This window comes from Erinaceus europaeus, chromosome 8, assembly GCF_950295315.1.
Source record: "Erinaceus europaeus chromosome 8, mEriEur2.1, whole genome shotgun sequence".
Lineage (NCBI taxonomy): Eukaryota > Metazoa > Chordata > Mammalia > Eulipotyphla > Erinaceidae > Erinaceus > Erinaceus europaeus.
Genome location: NC_080169.1, coordinates 101,759,308 through 101,778,165, shown reverse-complemented (window position 1 = coordinate 101,778,165; position 18,858 = coordinate 101,759,308). Strand labels below are relative to the sequence as shown.

General features: G+C 42.3%; 1 long non-coding RNA gene across 3 annotated transcripts in view; it reads left to right on the top strand.

Moving 5' to 3' along the window:
* LOC132539935 (uncharacterized) overlaps positions 1-18,858 on the top strand; it is a 210,014-nt gene that overhangs the window by 147,873 nt on the left and 43,283 nt on the right. For 2 of the 3 annotated variants that reach the window (XR_009551229.1, XR_009551228.1), the window contains one exon: positions 3,019-3,139. The exons of the other annotated variant lie outside the window; for it this stretch is intronic. This is a non-coding gene — a long non-coding RNA (uncharacterized LOC132539935). The remainder of the gene's footprint in view (positions 1-3,018; positions 3,140-18,858) is intronic. 3 annotated transcript variants of the gene reach the window in all.

Below are 18,858 nucleotides of genomic sequence, written 5' to 3'. Positions count from 1 at the left end.
TACCTTTTTCACCTTTTTCCGCCCCTTTCCTAACCATGTATGGTATTGTCAAGTCACTTCCGTTTCCGACTTCTCTCTTCCTTTTTACAGCCTGGAGAGGCAGACAGGCAGAGTGGGAGGCTGACTCCGGCCATTGTGGTTTGCACCACATGGCTTAACCAGGTGTGCTACCGTCCCACTCTAGGGGCTCGGATGAATAAAGATTTGAATTGCCCTGCCACCACAAGCTTGGTTTCTGGGTCCTCTCTCTCTCTCTCTCTCCATGAGCTTGGTTTCTGGGTTCTCTCTCTCTCTCTGGCTCTCCCTCTCGCTCTCTCTCCCCCTCTCCCTCTCGCTCTCCCTCTCTCTCATGCACGAGTGCATGTGTCGCTAGCCTGACAAACGACATAAATAACAACAATAATAATAACCACAACAACTATAAAAACCACAAGGGCAACAAAAAGGAAAATAAGTCAATAAATAAAATATATAATTTTTTTTTAATTTTTTAAATCGTAAAAGAAAAAGGTAATGCTACATACCAGTAGATGATTTGGCAGGAAATACCTCAGATGTGTGGTGATGCTAGAGCAGGGTTGATAAATTTTAAAAAGGGAGGCTTGATGGAAAAAGAGCAACTTTTAATATGATTTATAAGGTAGCTAACCAGTAGAATTTTGGAAATGAAAACTCTGAAAATATTATCTCTTGTAACAATGAGGAGACTTGAGATTTATTTCAGAAACTTGCATTTTCAACCAGTTGAAAATCTTGTGAGAGGTTTTTATTCCACAATAAGCGTCTTCTTTTTAGCCAAAAGGAGATGCAGCTGTATAAAAGGTGAGTCCCAAAAAGGCTTGGGCTATTATGAGAATAGCTGTGCTTTCCTCAAAGGAGACTCTCCTGAAATATAATTCTTAGTTACATGTTAAAATGGAGTCCTTTCAGCATAGTAACTATACAGATGTGTTTCTAACCATACTTCTTGCTGAGAACAACTGTCTAGAAGCTGGTCTGCGTGAAGCCTTCCAGCATCTCTATAATTTGAGAGAGAGAAATCTTCAGTATTTTCTTCTGATAGGACAGAATTTTTGTTCCCATACTCAGCACTTGATGTTCTGAGTGATGAAATCCATTTAACTGTTACTTGTAGAGAGCCAGACTGTCCTAGGAGCAGACTGGAACCTGGGCTGATAGATGCTAGATGCTGCTTAGTGGGATTCTATAGGTCCAAAACCCATCTCCTGAGTAATTTTCCCAAGTATGACACTGTGGTCTAGGGCATGATGCCACCTCCAGAGAACCTGGACTCAAAGTTTTGTACACTAATGAAAATAGAATAGACACAGAGAGGATAAATTAACGTGTAAAGTGGAGGAATCAGTGCGTCAAACACACCATATGCTGCTGGAGAGAGAGAGAAAAGAAAAAAGACTTTCTATGGCTGGGATGATAAAAAAAAAAAAAAAAAAGTGCCAAGAGCCAAGGAGTATTAAGGCTGGAAATTGAGAACCTGGAGGAAGAGAGCCCTCGTCAGAGAAACATGAGCACAGCCATAAAGGGGTGGGAGGTAGCCCTGTGCAGGGTGGGTGGCCAGTAACCGAGGCAACTGCATGTATGAAAGTGACTGGTAGGAAGAGAAAGCAGCAAATGTCTATAGAAGGCGGATCCAGGTGGTCTGTGAACGTCATGACTAAATGACTGAAATGTAACATCTTGTCATTGGGAACAGTTGGAGAACTCTGGTCAGGAAAGTGACAAGAGGATCTTTTTCCTGGAAGGACCCTGGTGTTGGTGGTGGTGGTGGGGGATGCAATGAGAGTACCTGAGCCAGGAAGCACATTGGAGGTGCTCTGAGAGCCCTGGAAGATCACGCCAAGAACCCCACAGAGGGTGAGACAGCTGGGACAAAGAAAGCCAGACAGATTCTAGAGCTGGGATTTGGGACCTGATGGGCTATAAGGGTTTGCAGGTGAGGAGGATGGAAGTTTAAATTTCAGAATTGTGGAAGCAGGACTCACTTCTTATTCTTCTATCATATGCCAGGCATTTCAGATCTACGGTCTCATTATATATATATATATATATATATATATATATATATATATATATATATATATATATATATATATATATTTGCCTCCAGGGTTATAGCTGGGGCTCGGTGCCTGCACCATGAATCCACTGCTCCTGGAGGCTATTTTTTCCCTTTCGTTGCCCTTGTTGTTTATTGATGTTATTATTCAAGGAGTGGATGGAAATCACTAAGTACAGGCAGCAAGTATAATTTACACTTACGACAAGTTTGAAGCGGAAAGAAAAGAAAAAAAAATGTGGTAGTGACCAGTAATAACTTTTGCTGTTCTCCAGTTTTCTGGTGTTCTGTGCTATATGTCCTTGGTCAGATTAGTTAACTCTTCCCCTGCTGTATTCATAAAATGAGTGACTTCTTGAAGGGTGGCTGCTGTGAGGAGCAACTGAGTCGTACAGCAGTCCCTTGGACATAATCATGTGCTGTATAAATGACTCCTCATAAGAATGAAGATGGGCACCAATAACAAATGCCATTCAACCACTGCATTAATATCCTTTGCCCACCAGATTCACTCTAGAGTTTTCGATACTTTTTTTTTCCTGGATAGAAGGAGAGAAACAGACAGAGAAGAAGAGACACCACAGAAGTGCTTGTGAAGCTTTGTCTTTGCACTGTGCCCCCAGGTGGTAACCGAGGACTTGAACACAGGTCCCCTTGCACAGTAAGCTGTGAGTTTTACCACATGCAAACTACCTCCAAGCCCCAACTCATCACAGTCAAGCACTTTGCCAAATATAGTCACAATAACAGTTCTGTAGAGTGGGTTGATGCAACTTCACTTTGCAAACAAAACAGGTCTGGAGAGGTTTAGGGGTTTGTTTTGTTACCTTACTAAGGGCTCCTGCATACATGATTTTACCGTGTCCATTCTGACTTACTTTTCCTTCTTTCTCTCTCTCTCTCTCTCTCTCTCTCTCTCTCTCTCTCTTTCTCTTTTGTAGATGGCAACACAGAGAAAGGCCGAGACACCACAGTCGTGCTTCACAGTCTGCGGAGTTTGCCCAGTGTCATAGTATTCGCTTGTGGTACCAGGCTAGGAACCTGAGGCTTCATGCATGCACGGTAAGTGGTATGCCCCACTCAGCCCTGGCCTGGAGAGTTTTCAGTAACTTTCACTAATTGGAAAACAAAGGGCTCTTTCTTTTGAGTGACTTGATATCTGTGATCCTCCCATCAAAAGATACAGTGTTTTTTTTTTTTAAAGAATTTATTTATTTATTTATTTATTTATTTATTTATTTATGAAAAAAGATAGGAGGAGAGAGAGAGAGAGAGAGAACCAGACATCACTCTGGTCCATGTGTTGCCGGGGATTGAACTCAGGACCTCATGCTTGTGAGTCCAATGCTTTATTCACTGTACCGCCTCTTGGACCACGAATGTAGTATTCTTGAGCTGTTGTAAAAAGGGCACTGAATGTGGAACCTTCTGTGACAAGATGCTGGGAAGAAGGGCTTTTTGATGTGCTGTCCACCCTGTCTGCCTCTGTCTGGCCCTTAGAGACACTGGGCCTGCGAGCCTCCGTGTGGTTGGACTGCCACTCTGGACTTACCCTCCCATCTAGATACCTTCTTCTTACGGATTCTCTTTGAAGATTTTCAGGGACTATAGATTTGGCCTCTAAAAGAAATAGGCACCTTGTCTGAATTCCTTGCTTTTTGTTGACTTTGCTGTCTGTAGGCTTTCTCTGAAGCAGAGAACATGGCTTTTGCAAGGGGAATGTGCTGATTAATTTTCTGTGTCAACTTGGGTAGGCCATGGTGCCTGAAGTACTTTGTGGAAACACCAGCCTTAGACGTCCATCCCTAGGGAAGGTGTTTTTGATGGGATTAAGATTTAAATCTGGAGATTCTAAGTAAAGCAAGTAATCCTTCAATCAGTTGACAGCCTTAAATAAGGAAAGGGAAAAAAAAAAAAAAACACCTTCCCCAAGAGAAGGAATAGAAACTTCTGCTTCCAGAACTTCCTTCTCAAAACAGCTACATCCACGTCCTGGGCCATCAGCTCTTATAATTGCCTGGACTTTTTTTTTTTTTTTTTATACATATAAAGCAGTCATTCTTGCTCCCTCTCACCCTCCCCCACCCCTTTTTTCTCTTTCTCTATACCTTATTGGTTCAGTTTATTTATTTTTTTATTGCCTTTATTACTTATGCATACATGAGTTTGTCCCTTTTATATCACAAATTCTTTTATAATAAAATATAAAGTGGGAAACCACTTTGAAAACTACATTTGGTCCCATTTCCTTCCCTCAAAATTTATTTCTTTCTCATAAGTGTGATAATACATTCAACAATATTGCGAAAGCCTTTTTTCCCACTTGGAAATTCTAAAATCATGATCAGATTGCCCAAACAATGTAAATCAGAACTAAGCCGAATTCAACTTAATCTTTTATTCATACCTGTAATGTGCAGGTAGGTGTATGGTGATTTATACAGACCTACAACATACACTGAATATTCTTCTTTTCCTCTGTAAAACTAATGACTAAGGAGCCACGTGGTGGTTAAGTCCACACATTACAGTGCGCAAGGACCTTAGTTCAAGCCCCTGGCCCCCACCTGCGGGGGGAAAGCTTCGCAAGTGGTGAAGCAGGGCTGCAGATGTCTCTTTGTCTCTTTCCCTCTATCTCCCTCTTTTCTCTCAGTTGCTTCCCCCCTCTCTCCCTAGCCAATAATAAGTAAATAAAAACACCAAGAAGAAAATATCTTTAAAAAGAGTAAAATAAAACTGATGAATAAGAAAACTTAACATTTCATGACATAACATGGATCTGTGCAAATACTCCTGCAAATCAAGATTGTATGCCTCTTATACTACTTTTCATCTTAAAAAATAGCCTGTACAGTCATAAGCCCCACTTTAGAGCTGATACCACAACGAGGGCTATGTAAGAATGTGATCAGTGGCGACTCACTCAGTCTGTTTTGTACCAGACCTCAACCCAGCTCAGCTCAGCTCTGAAAAGCTTCAAACTAGGCCAGTTTCTGTTTGGGTATAACCAGGCAAAGTTGCAAGACAGAGTAAGAATATTTTTTTAATTAAAATTGGGTGGGGGATGTGATGCACACATCAAAACAGAATTTTGTCTTGCCTCTCTAGAGATTAAAAAACAAAAACAAAAAACTAGTAAGTACATTTGGAAAATGGACCCTTTCAACCTTCTCAAACTCGGGATTTTTTTAGTGGCACTCTTTGCAGATCTGTTCTGAATTGTTAATTTGGGGGGGTGGAAATGGAAGAATAAAAAGGTCTTTGGAATTAAATGGAAATTCAGTTCGTTTGAATTCATTTAAATATGTTGAAAATCTGATTTGAAAAGGCAGAGAGCTTAATGTGGTCAGCCACGGGAAAGAACAGGGAGTAGTTCTGGCCGGATCCTTTCACCGTGATGGAGGAGTGGTGTTGCCTTAATTGTAATTCTTTTCTTCTCTTCCTTGCCAAGCCCAATGGCTTCTGTTATAACATGTGGCAACTTCTCCCAAGAGACTAACGCCATCCAAGGTATCATAAACTTAGGGCCAGCAACAAAGATGTTTCTTTGCTAAATTCATGCCAAATCTAAATCAAACTATTTTCTTCTCCCCAGACATCCTAAACAATTCAACTCTTAATGGTAAAAGGGAGGAGAAATGATTTTGTTGTTGTTCTATGCCAGTTCAAACAGATAAATAAACAAAGCATGTCATGTACAGAGCTGCTATGAGCTCACTCACTCCCATCTAAAATAGACTCTGACACAGACTCACAGCTTTGCTTTTTTTGTTTTTAATTGATTTAATAATGGTCAACAAGGCTGTAGGATAAGAGGGGTATAATTCCACACACTTCCCACTGTCAGAGTTCCGTATCCCATCCCTCCACTGGAAACTTTCCTATTCTTTATCCCTCTGGAAGTATGGACCCAGGATCATTATGGGGTGCAGAAGGTCTGGCTTCTGTAATTGCTTCTCTGCTGGACATGAGCGTTGGCTGGTTGATCCATACTCCCAGCCTGTTTCTACCTTTTCCTAGTGGAGCATGGCTCTGGAGAGCATTGCTGTTTTAGAAAGAAGAAAGCATTTTTAATGGCCAGCTACAGTCAAGTATAGTCAGGGCCGTGCTCCTTCTATCACAGGCCCTTCAACGGGTCTGAACTCTTCTTGGTAGAAAGGGCCTCAGCTCTGAGAGGCCCACGGTAGCAGCAGACGTTCTTCAGTCTTGGTGACCTTAGGCTGTCCACCTTCTGAGCAGTCGATAGCAGATAAACAGGGCCACACTCTCTTTTTCCCAGGAAGCCTAGCCCTTCTCAATATATATATATATGTCTATATATATGTATATCCTGAATAACTTTGTTCTGACCTGAATACTTAGGTTTTTTTTGATCTATGTATTTCATCCTCCTTAATATAGTTGTATCCCAGAACCAACTGTATTAGTATCCATCAGCTCGTTCTTGTTTCTAGCAAAATTTACTTTTCTTCTCACTTCTCACTCTGTTAAGTTATGAGTAGCTTTTAACACAATTCACCTTTGTGGATCACATTCCCGGCTTCTTTTAATTTGTTGATTATCTGATACAAAAGGTGATTCTGATACTAGGAGTTCATCCTAATGCACAGTAAAAATGTTAGCCAGCAAGTCCCCACTCAGTTTGAGGATTAGAATGTTAAGATACATGAGAATCTCTTTGTATTTCTTGTTCCTCTCTTTCTGCATCTGCCTCAAGATTCTGTAGTTTATATTTATAAATTCTCTGGATTTTTAACATATATGGCAACCCTACATATTACTATATATATGTACATATAGTATGTATGTATGTATGTGTGCATCGTGTAAATGCACAGTGCTGAAGTTATTCTGGGGCATGGAAAGTATTGTCACACAATATGTGTCTTTTGGCAGCTTATGTTTTTCCTCCATATTACATTTGTACAGCCTATTCGTGTTGTTGGAGATATAGCTGCAGTTCCTTTGTATAAACTGCTGAAATAATCCAGTGTGTAAATATCACAGTTTGCTCGTCCATTGGTGGGGCAAAGAGAGGAGGGAGGTGAGCAGTTCCGCTTAAGCCATCCTGCATCTTTAGATGGCTTCTAGAATTCTGTGGCGGACGTCTAAGTGTGTAATCCCGGAGCCAGGTCTGAAATGCAGCTACAGCATGTAAAATCTAAAGTAATGACATCACCCTACATGTTACTGTTTTCTCCTTTTAAGTGTTAATCATGCTCCCCCCACCACCACCACCTGCCTGGTCACTTTGACATGCCACTTGTAAAAGAGTATGTGAAGAGGATAGGTTTCAAAGAGGACAAGAGAAGGTATCTTGCAAACTCTAAAGGACCATATGACAAGCATTAGGTGATGTTATTGTGCCTCTCGTGGAATTTTGTGAGGTACTAATGAAGCCATGTATTAAGTTTGCTTTGTAAACTGGGAAAAGAATAGACTTACCCAGTTATAACTTTATTAGCTTTTTCGCTGATAATTGATATTTATCTAGTTCTTGTTTCACATGTATTAGCTCCACTGATCTTCGCTTAGTTCAGTGACCTATGGTGCGGAGGTACTGTTTGTTCATTCTTTACAGATTCAAAAGTTAAAACTCGGAAAGGGCAGACCCCAGGGTTTGTGTCCTTAGAGTGTCCTCAGAACTGTTTTCAGTGTTGCTGCCCTTCCTCTAGATAATGGGTTTCACCCAGTTCCTTTACCCTCAAAGATTCCAGAAATTTCCAGGTCCCATTTTGTCATACAGATATCACTCCAGCCTTACAGGGCACTGCACGCCCACCACATAGCCTTTCTGTGCTCTTGGCAAGGCTGGCGGCTGGATTTAAATTACTTGGCTGAAGCCACCCAGTGAATCTGTAGTGGACCAGCAGCCAGAGTCTTTGGTGTTCATAAACCACACTTCTCTGAGGGATCTGGCAGAAATTTGAAAGCGCTTAATTTTACAGCCGTAAATACTAAGGATCTCTCCCCCTGCTTTTTTTAAAGCTAGGGAGCCAAGCCCCAGCCAGAGAAAAGACAGTTTGCTCTGAGGGCCTTTGACAGTCTACCCTGGCACTAGAATTAGATCATGGGTTGTGGGTCTGGGTTCCACCTCCTGCCAGGGCTTGTTTGAGGGCTTAAGACCTCAGCTGTGGCCATAGCAGCCCCAGAGAACATGCCTGCAGATGAAACTGGGCTGTGTGGTGTCCTGTCACCCCACCACCACCAAGTCAGCTGGTCACAGCTGGTTGGGGAGGGGGCCACAGTCCTGGGACACTGAGATACAGAATAGACTCAGGTTAATTGTTGGTGTTGTCAGGTCTGGAACCTCTCTGCCTTTCTTGCTAGGTGACAGGTGTGGTGCAGTTAGCTAGCTTTGTACTTTGTACTTTGTCCCGAATGCACGGTTATCAGTCAAGGAAAGGAGTGGCAGGGTGGGGGGAGGGGGAGGCACCCAGAAGATGGGAGAAGTGACTCTGAAGTACAAACCTCAGGAACAGAGAGAGTGAAGGGAGTGACTGAGTGTTTCTGTCATGAGAAGAATGTTGGCTATATCGTAGACTGTCCGCTAGTGATAGTGTTCTGAGACACTGATTGAGAAATAACTGAGAGAAGTTCTTACTGGAGGAAAGCTCATTTTCGAGGATGAGAGTTGGGGTTGAATGCACTTTTCCCCCAAGGGTAGGAACCTGAGGGTCTGTGTTCTGTTCTCTCAATTATCACCCTTCCCAGGCAGTTGCAGATGGCAGATCTTCCTGCTCAGATCTGCCTTCACCGAGAGGGAAGCAGGCAGGGAGCCATGAAAAAATTGGGCCAGGTGAGGGCTCTGCTTCTCTTCCTGGAGTGTGTTGGGGCAGGGACCTAGCCCTTGGCTTTGCTGTGCTAATGCTGCTGTGCCCACATAAGGATAGGCTTATGACGAAGGATGCCTCAGACATGGCCCCCCACCCCCTGGGAGCTGAACATTACAGGTTCCCTAGAATCTTCCCTGCAACATAATCTAGCTTTTTTGCTGTTGGTCTGAGGTTGTCCTCTGTCCCCAGTGATTCTGGTCATTGCTGATAAATGATTTTTTAATTTGGAGATGTCCCTTTACCAGAAGTTGCATGTTTGTGTAGGTGGAATTTCTGGAAAACTGATTCTTGTGTTACATAAATCTCTCCAGAGCTAAAAACAGGGCTCTGTGTTTCCAAGACATGTTAAGGAATACAAATCAGTGAGACGTTGGACCTTTATCACAAGTTTTTCCCCTGTGGTGTAGAGGTGAACCAAGGTGGTACTGCTAAGTCATATCCTTGGCCCAGTTTTTATTCTGTATTTTTGAGAAAGACAAGAAGGGGAGAAGAAAAATGGGAGACAGAGAGAAGAGACACTAAGTCATTTCTCTACAATCTGTAAAACTCCCTTAGTTCTATCCTTGCTGCTTCCGTGTGATGCTTGGGATTGAACCCAGTGACTCACGCATGGTAAGATATGCAATTTAACCTCTCAGCCATCTCTCCTGGGCACCTTATCACAATATTTAAACTTTCCACTTGGAAAGAAGAATGCATCAATCTCTGTACTTAGTACACAGATAACTTGAAAGACGGATAAGCAAGACAGTCTACTACATCGAATGTTGTGTCAATGAAGCATGAAAGATCTAGGAATGAATTATCCCTCATTTCTTTGTCGGATTATGATTTTTCATGTCGTGTTAAAAGGTCTCATGGTTATTATGAGATTTGATGAGGTGATAATTACAAAGAATTTGAAATCCTATGAATAAAGGCATCTGATGCGATTGAAGAAGTCCTGGTTCTGTTTACTGAAACCAGCCAATTGCTGTTCACTTTCTTTCTGTCCATCCTCCTTTCCTCCTACTCTCTTCCTGTTTTTGCCCATCACCCCAACTCACTCTTCTTCCCCTCTTCCTACCTTATCCTTTCCCTTTGCTCCTTCCAGCCGTCAACAGTGTTATACATCACAGGCATTTTTCCTGCCTTCAAGGAAGTTAAGCAGGTGTCAAGGAAGTTTACAGAGGCTATTACAGCTGTGATGTGTTATGAGGAAAAGATAAAGGAAAAAAGATGTAAGAAAATGTCAGTTAAACCTGGTTTGTGCTAACTCTATGTACATATTCAGAAACTAAGGATCGTGTCAGAGCTATGCTGTTACTATCTGTTAGATAATGGCTATATAAATATGAAGACTTAAGCATTCTAGTGCAGAACAACACTTGGAGATTATTATTATTATTATTATGAGTTTGTTTGCATATAGGTAAAGAGTAGATAGGAAAGTATCATCTGTCTGTGAAAACTAATTTCTCACATGTAATGTTACAAAATTGGATGATTGAGTTGTGATACACCAGTGTGTGTTGGGGGGCTGGGGTTGGAGAAACCTGGTTAATTATTCAGCAAACGATTAGAACAGGGATATACACAGTCTATCATTTTCAGAAGAGGAATTGGTAAAGTAAGAGTTCCTTTCTGTAGTGTCTCCAATATCCATCTCATCCCAAGGAGAATTCCCGGCAAAGTCCTGTCAGTTTCCTCAGACTGAAAAAAGTGATGGGGGTCAGTTGTCCCTGCAAAGATTCAGTGGGCTACAGAGTGTGCTTGTTGGGGAAGGCCACCTCCCTGTGGAGAAAGGCCTGCTGGGATTACAGCTCAGCTGGCTCAGAACTGATTTCTCAACACAGACGTCTCTGCATAACACCTGCCTCTTCCTTATCCCTTGAAAGAAGGGGCATTAGATGAGTTAAATCTAGATCCCGGTGGTAGTTGGCACCTTCTAAGTACCCAGATGGACACAGCTTTGCCTTGAAGCGAAGACGTGTACAGGGTCTTAATTACAGCATGCTTTTTATGCTCTCTCTCTGTTAAATATTGCCTTCTCAATAGCTGCTCCTTAATGAATGACTGGCTGTTGACTGTGGTTTATAACCAGAAATTTGAATATTTAAAACGTTAAAATACAGCTAGGAAAAAAATTTCCATCTCATTCTCTCATATCCCTTTTATTAGATTTTCCCCCCTTTTTTGAAAACACCAATTTGAGAAATGCAGTCATCCTCATCTTGAAAATGTTAAGTTTTAATAATTTAGTTCAGAGGAAATTTAATTATAGTCTTTAAGCTATAAAAAAGAAACTCTTATAAAAGTAGGAGTAGGACTAGAATAAGTTTAACTACTTGAGTATGACTGCTCTTTGAAAAAATGCATAGTTAATAAAACAAAATCTTGATGTTTTCTGCATTATTTTAATCACCAGATACAATTGTATGAGTTTTGTTTGTTTATTTTGTTTTGCTTTGTTTTTAACAGTAAAAATAAGAGACAGATTTTGTTATCTATTGGGTAAAAAAACCTTTTGAGTCCAGAGATCATTTTTCAAGATAGGTCCCCAATACATATGAAAGATAAGAGGTGCTTAGGATCACCTGAAAGCAGAGGATTTATTCTGTTGTATGGGTCTTGAGTTAAACTTTAGTTTCAGAATTCTTACACACACACACACACACACACACACACACACACACACACACACACACCTGCAGCTAGGAGCTAAGGTGCATGTTTAATTGCTTCAACGTACATGATAAACTCCCTAAAATGCTGTTTTTATTCTAGAAAAGAAGGGAGGTAGGCCTCTTGCAAATTTTTTCTACTTGCTTGTACTGTCTCCTTCCTCCAGGACTTCATGGGAGCCAACCCCTCTAAGCTTAGATAAGTTGAGGTGGGGGAGGGGAGCAGATGGTGGCACAATTGGTTGAGCACACACATACACTGCTCAAGAAACCAGGTTCAAGCCCCCAGTCCCTATCTGTGGGGGTTGGGGGAAGCTTTACAAGTGGTAAAACAGTGCTGAGGTGCCCCTCTCTCTTTTTTTAAAAATTTTTTATTTAGTTTCCCTTTTGTTGCCCTTGTTTTTTATTGTTGTTGCAGTTATTGTTGTTACTGATGTCGTTGTTGTTAGATAGGACAGAGAGAAATGGAGAGAGGAGGGGAGGACAGAGAGGGGGAGAGAAAGATAGACACTTGCAGACCTGCTTCACTGCTTGTGAAGCGACTTCCCTGCAGGTGGGAAGCCAGGGTCTCGAACCAGGACCCTTACGCCGGTCCTTGGGCTTCGTGCCACATGCGCTTAACCTGCTGCGCTACTGCCCGACTCCTGCCTGTCTCTCTCTTTATCTCCCTTCTATTTCAGTTTCTCTCTGTCTCTGCCTGAAAGAGAGAGAGGAAAAAAGAGAGGAGCAAAGAAAAAAAGCTGATCTGTGGTCCGGGAGGTGGCACACTGGATAGGGTATTGTATTCTCAAGTGTGAGGTCCTGAGTTCAGTCCTCGGCAGCACATCATGTACCAGAGTGATGTCTGGTTCTTTCTCTCTCTGCTATCATTTCTCATGAGTAAATAAATAAAATCGAAAGAAAGAAAGCCCATCTGTATAAAAACAAAGGAGATCTGCTTTGAAAGACAGAAAGCTTCTCTGCTCAGGGCAAGGGCAGATGTCTGAGCCATTAGCAGATCACTACATCATCCCCTGAGAAGTCTGCTTTATCCGAAATGCTAAGTTTATCCAGCCTTCCACAAGGTGATGGTTAGTGGGAGTCAAAGGTCTGTTTGATCAGCCTGGAGACAGCCTTTTATTTTTAAACTCTAGCCAATCACCTCTGGTCATGACGACACTTGGAGCCAGAGATGATAGCGGAGGTAGACTGAAATGACCCCACAGCAGAGCAGGGCACTTTTTTGGCTGGCGCCTTTGTTATTTGTCCCTCCAGTGGTTCCTAGCTGCTATGACGTCAAGGCTGCCATTCAAAGCAGAGAAAAAGGAAACTGTGGCCTCTCTCTGCATCGGTAGCCTGGGCAAGCTGTTGTTTCTCAGGCATCCAAAACGCTCTGTCTGGCAGAGCCTGGGTGACCTGCTTAAATGGAGGGAACCAAATGCACTCTGCTGAATGTTTTCCAAAACAAGCATTCCACCCAGGCTGCGGAGCACGGGCTTCAGGGCTTCTGAGGACTGTAAGTGGACCAGCGGTGCAGCTCTGCTTTGAGTTTTAAAGGAGGGAATGCATCACCACCAGCGACCTTCGTTGGTGTGCAGGGTGGCAGCAGTGTTGTGCTGTGTTTGGGGTCCATAGTACAAAAACTTTTTTTATGTTTGTTTAAGCCAGTGCTGTGTGTTAAATTATCTTTTGGCATCAGAGTTCAAAGCCTCGGCCTGCCACCCCTCCCTTTCCATCCCACTTCCGCTTACCCTGACCCCTAGTTTCTGAAGCCTACGAAGATTTCTTGTGTGTACCTAAGTATTGTTTTCACTGTGAGTTGTCAAGCTTGTATCTCCTTTGGCATAAGTATGGAGAGAGAGTCTCTGTTGTAGTGTATGGGTCACGGGCTCTGGGTAGCTCTTCAACTGGGTACTTTTTACTTTACAGTGAGGAGCCATTTCAGAGTATTGGGTAACTTCTGTCTCTTTAGTAGCAAGTCGAGATCCCTGCAGCAGACAATAATTTTGCAAGGCCAACAGCTCACTAATAATAATCTGTTCACTTCATGAATGTGTCAGAATTCTCTGATTTAGGACTCAAACTTCTGAAGCTTTGCCTTCTTGGCTTTCCTTCTGGCAAGGGAGACAACCCTTTTATTAGATTCTTGGAGGCCGGACATTATAGGCACTAAGAGAAAAGCACAACCACCACACATTGTATGCCAGAGATGTCTCAATTAAGTAAATATTCACTTGAGGTTTTACATTACAAATCCCATTAAATCTGTCTCAAAATAGCCCTTCTCTGAAGCTCTGATTGAAGGCAATTTGCTGAAACCAAACCATCTAACTCTGTACACAGGAGTATGTATACAGTTTGTGTCAGCAAGGATCGTGGTACCTCTAGGCCTAGTTTCACCGTTTTTGAGGAAATAAGGCACCACTTGGAAGCACCTTGGACAGCATGGCCGAGTGGGTGGGAGCAGGCATTTCCAGGAATGGATGTGGTGCTTCTGTATGTCTCTTCTGTGTATGCCAGTGAACCTTTCCTTCCTTCCTTTTATCAATAGAGGTTAGATGGGAAGGGGGGGTGGGAGAAGGGGAGAGAGAGGAACGATGCTACAGCATCCCTCCACTGCTTGTGATGTTTACCCTTTGCGTGATGTTCCTGAGTGGCAGTTGGGGGCTCAAATCTGGACCCTCAGGCACCCAGAGTCTGTGCTCAGCCAAGTGACAAAGTGAGCTAACCTCCAAGCTGTCTCCTAGTGATTGGATATGGACATATATGACGGTATCAAAAAGGGGGTGACTTTTTAAAAAAATACACAGTCAAACTTTCCCCAGGGCCTCTTTTAATCTCTGGATATACAAATCATTCACTCGAAGAGTCTACCTCTCTTGTAATCATACCTGTTGACTTTACTTCCTCCTTTGTTAACTGTTGAAACTCCCTTTGATCCTTGCTTGTCATTGACTGTGTATGACTTGAGCTGCCCTCCGGTGACACTTTGTCAACTTTATGAAAACCCGATGTTTCACATTACAGATGAACTACACACGTTTGCCTTTTATTTTACTCTTTGATACTAGCCAGCCAAGGGAATGAACAGGAACAGATGCCAAAATGTTGACGAAGACTAAGCATTATTGTTTATTCATATTTATAGTGAATGTATTTCAGTGGTTAGGACCTTTGCTTCCTTGTACAGTTCCCTAGTCACTATGGGGATTCAGAGAACGGTAAAATCAAAAGTAATTAGGAGTGTGTGTGTGTGTGTGTCAGCATGTGATGTTACATTTATAAGAATGCAGTGAGCTTCATAAACCACATCTGTATGCCGTTCTTGGCACAGCACCTAGCAAGGTTATATAATCTTGAATAGGTTGGGTTCTTAATGTGTAACAAAGGGTAATAAAACTAGCCAAGCAGAGTAGTCATTAGGAGTAGAGCCCATGCATGTAGAACTCTGGATGGATGGATGGATGGATGGATGGATGGATGGATGGATGGATGGATGGATGGATGCACTGTAGTGCCTGTAGCTCAGGAATTGACTCCTCTGAGGGTTTTGTGTGATCCCTCACACATTCCATGGGATGAGACTTCCACATGGAATTCAAGCTGAAGAGCATGCCTCATTTCCTCTAGGAATAGTGGAGTCAGTGAGGAGTCTTGAGTACAGTGACACAGGAAACTAAATTTCAGATTATGTTCAGTGATGGTATATGTCACAGATGAGATCATATGACCTGGCAGCCACTAATTTATGCCATTGAACACTATGGCAGTGCTGTATATAGCTTCCTTAGCATCTCTTTGGTTTTTGTATCTGGCAGAGCCAAACTTAGAACCTAATCTTCCTGTCTTTTGATTTATACCCTACCAGTTGTTTCTTGGCAAGTGACCCATAGAAAGACAATGTCACCATTATCTAGGAACAATCCAAAGTCATAAGGGACCACCACCATGTTCTGTTAACTGCAGGTGGGCTGAAGAAGACAGAGGCAACACACTTAAGAGCCTGGGCTGGGGAGGGGCTGGAAAAGCTGGGTGGTTACCAGTTGGTTCAGCTCCACTCAGGGAAGAAGAGACCAAACTTCTCAAATCTGGCCGATCATCATAAAATTGTTTAAATTAAAATGGACAGAATTTGTTGTTTCTTGATCTATTTAAGGAATCGATTTGTACAGCTTCATAAACCACATCTGTATGTTGCATTTTTGTTTAGGTTTTTCTTGTTCTGTTTTTGGTTTTTGGCCCCCCAAATTTTTTTTTACTTTTAATATTTTACTTTTTTAATTCAAATAAGAGGTGAAACATCACTGCACTGCCCCTGACATTTCAAAAATGTTCCATGGTGCTCTTAACATGGTACTGAGAACCAAACCTGAGTCCTTAACCCAGGACAAAGTATATACACTATTACATGAGCTATCTCCCAGCTTTCCAGATGGATATTTTTTCAGGATGTAGTTGGTGATGTTGAGTTCATTCAGCTGGTAGGGCACCTGCTTTGCTATGCACCCAACCATGGTGTGAGATCCTAGTACACCACATGAGAGTACTAATTAGCTGTAGGGGAAGCGTCAATGCTGTGGTGTCTCTCCCCTAAAAAAAAAAAAGTTGAGCAATAAAAGTAGGAAGAAAAGCCAGTACTGAAGAAACAAATGTTGAGACTCTAATGCAAAGAAGGAAAGTTGAAACCATTGTAAACCTTTGTTAAATATGTATGTGTGTGTATATATATGTGTGTGTGTGTGTGTGTGTGTGTGTGTTTATGTATATGTAATATATAATAATAATATGCGCCTCTTTTGTGTAGAAGGCAGAGGGTGGGCATGTTCCCAATTCATGACTCAGTCACACTGTTATAGCTCACTGCCTAGCTATAATCAGTGTTTTACACCTTCATCAGAAAGAAGCACTTCTCCCATAGATTTCTTGTGTGTTTGTTTTGTTGGCTGCATCCTGCTGTGGCGCTGAGAGACAGACTTTGCTGGGCCCTGCATTGTAAACAAATCTGTTCGTGCACACTTTCTTCTCTCTCTGTATGTCTACACTGGCTCTGCTTTCCCCACCACACTCCCAGAAGGAAGCCGAAAAATTTGGAAGCTTGTTTGAGTCTTGACATTCTTAACTCTAGACTATAAATCCTGCAGGTACAGTGCAGAATCATATATACCGGGGAGGCATCCTTAGAACTACCACAAACCTTGTAAACCCAGAAATTAAGCTCTTTTTGGTCTTTGAAGTCCATCCTGTGGGACATAGTGGAGATTAGCTACCCAAGATGGTAATGATATGAATGATTCATCTTAGATTGAAGTACGAATTTCAAATACTTATGCCTGTAGTCACATGCTACCTGTTGTTATTTACTTATGTATGTATGTATTTACTGGCTTGCTTTATTTGCTACTTCAGCCAGTTTGTATTGACATGACAGAAAGTGAGTAAATAGCTACGACAGAAGTAAATAAAATTATGAGAGCAGTATGGGAGTTTACTTCATGCCAGATTTTTTTTGGGGGGGGGCGTGGGAGTGGAGAACGTGCTGATTTATAAATTCGATGCACATCAATTTCCCACAATTTCTGCTCTCTTAAGTGGAAAAAGCACCAGTACTTGGTCCAGTTTCTTTCTCTTAGCTTTCTTGCCAGCAGGTATCTTTGTATCAGGAAAAGGCATGTTCAGTTATTTTGACATGACCCAACATGAGATAGAGCCGTTGTCAAGAACTCAAAGTGAAATTATTAAAAACCAGACTTTAAGAGTAAATGGGCAAATCATGATTCACTATTGACAGAGGAGCCCCCATCCCCAACCCCCCCCCCCATTACTCTGGATCTGGATGCTCTGTTCAGTTTACATGTGGGCAAGAGGATTTATCTAACATCAAAAGAGGCTTCCAAATCAGCAAGTTAGAGAGACAGTACAGATTTGGGCAGAGCTTCAGCTATTTTTATCATAGAGGCTTTGTATTTCACTTAAGAAAGAAAATAACAGGAAGAGAGACAGATCTTTGTTTCCTCCTGTGTGTGTGTGTGTGTGTGTGTGTGTGTGTGTGTGTGTGTAAGTGAGTGATTTTGCTACTCCTGGGCCTTCTTTTCTTTCATATAGATAGCTCCCCCCAGTGTCACGGCACTCCCTCATGGTGTTGGGACTTGCACCTAGGCTGCAAGGAACCGTCCCATCCTACTAGTGAGTTATCTCTCTGACCCCTCCCTCATCTTTCTCTCTTAAAAAAACAAACAAACAAAAAATAACAGGGAGTCAGGCGGTAGTGCAGCGGGTTATGCACAGGACCGGAGTAAGGATCCCGGTTTGAGCCCCTGGCTCCCCACTTGCAGGGGAGTTGCTTCACAGGCAGTAAAGCAGGTCTGCAGGTGTCTGTCTTTCTTTCCTCCTCTCTGTCTTCCCCTCCTCCCTCCATTTCTCTCTGTCCTATCTAATAATGATGACATCAATAACAATAACTACAACAATAATAAAAAGGGCAACAAAAGGGAAAATAAATACATATAAATTTTTTAAACTTTTATTTTTTAACATTTCATCTATTTTTGGATAGAGACATCAATTGAGAGGGAAGGGGGAGAGCGAAGACACCTGCAGCACAGCTTCAACACTTGTGAAGCTTCCTCCCTTCAGGTGGGGACTGAGGACTTGTTAACCCAAGTCCTTGCACTCTGTATGTAACATGCACTCAACCAGGTGCACCACCACCCAGTCCCCCTCAGCTTTCTTTTCTTAAAACCTGAGGATCCTCCAGTGGAAAAACGAAAACAGATTCGAGTGTGTGTGTGTGTGTGTGTGTGTGTGTGTGTGTGTGTGTGTGTATTAGTCTTACACATACATGCGTCACATGAATGAATTGATTCCTGGCAGATCAGAATCCCTGAGCCAGGATTTCAGTTCCAGCTATGTTCACAGGCCCCTGGGACTGAGATTAGATCTTACGACGTTGCTCGAGGAGTTATATTGATGGCACAAAGGCTCAAGCTTTAATTCTGTGAGTCTCACTCAGCCACATTGACTGAACACAACATCTTCTGAGGCTGGGGAGGTTGCACTGCAGATAGAGTCCGGGGCTTGCACACGTCAGTCTTGGGTGCTTCAGTCATGTACTGAACCACTATGTGTCATGTGGTCCTCCCCTCCCCTCCCCTCCCCTCCCACAAAATCAATCTTTAAAAAGCAAACAGAGATCTCTAAATTCCTTTCACTCAGAACCACAAGATGTTGCAAATGAAAAATCTGCACAAATCAGTTTCTCTCTCGGAGGACAAACTTAATGTTTTACAGTAACATTTAGAGTACT